Source organism: Sus scrofa, chromosome 8, assembly GCF_054392235.1.
Source record: "Sus scrofa isolate SSC_HxYL_T2T_F1_AM1 chromosome 8, Sscrofa_HxYL_maternal_Yorkshire_Landrace_v2.0, whole genome shotgun sequence".
NCBI lineage: Eukaryota > Metazoa > Chordata > Mammalia > Artiodactyla > Suidae > Sus > Sus scrofa.
In genome coordinates, this window is record NC_139390.1 from 55987501 (window position 1) to 55988568 (window position 1068).

Below are 1068 nucleotides of genomic sequence, written 5' to 3' on the forward strand. Positions count from 1 at the left end.
TTCCGCCTGACCTCCCCGCCACGTCGCCGAGAGGCGGGTCCGAGGGTTGATCCGGGGCTTTTTGGGGGGGGGGCCCGGGCCGTGCCCTGCCCCCCCACCCCCCCGCGCGTCTCTGTCTCCGGTCGCGCGGCCTTGGCTGCCCCGTGGTGTTTTCGGCGCGTCTCGGGATGGGCTTTGCCCTCCCGCCGCCGGCTCTGGGCCGGGTTTTCTCCCGGCCGTTGGTCCTCCATGCCTCCGCTCCACTGCTCCGATCCTGCCGCCGCTTGGCCCGGGCCCTCTCTCCCTGCCCTCGGCGGCGGCGGCGGCGGCGCTGCTTTGCGGTGGGGGCGGTGGTCGGCCGGCGGCCGAGTGGCTCCCGCGTCACGGGCCGTCAGTGCCACGTAAGACCCGCGTTCCGAGGGCGGGCCGCGCGACGGACGGAGTTCGTTACCCGTCGTCAGGGCCGGCGGTCGTTGGGGGCGCCTGGGTGCGGCGCTTTCCCCCCCTCCCTGCCCCGCCTCGCCCGCCTCCCTCTCTCCAGGTACCTAGCGCGTCCCGGCGCGGAGGTTTAAAGACCCCTAGGGGGGGTCGCCCGTCCGCCTTGGGGTCGGGGCGGTCGGGCCGGTGGGGAGGAGGAGTCCCTTCTCCCCCAGGCTCCGCTTCCCCCCATGGGGCGGGGCCCCCGTGCCTCGTCGCGGTCCAGCCCCTCTCACCGCGGCCGTCGGGAGGGGGGCTTACTCGGTGGCCATCGCCGGCCAGTCGGTCCGTGGCCGTGTGCGAGCGAGCGCGTGTGTGCCCCGTGCCTGTGTTGGGGGGGTGGGAACCCCCGGGCGCCTGTGGGGTTGTCCGTGCCCCACCCACTCACCCGTGTGTGTGTGTGTGTGTGTGTGTGTGTGGGCGCCGGACGCCCCGTCGTGTGAAGCCTTCCGACCCACCGGTCTGCTTTGTTTCCCTCTGACTCGGCCGGCGAGAGGCGACCCCCCCGCCCCCCTACGCTCTCCACCCAGCTGCCCCACGTGGGCGGGTGGGTCGTGGGGAGGAGGAGGGGGGGGCAGTGTGCCGTGCCGCCATTCCAAACCAAGCACGTAC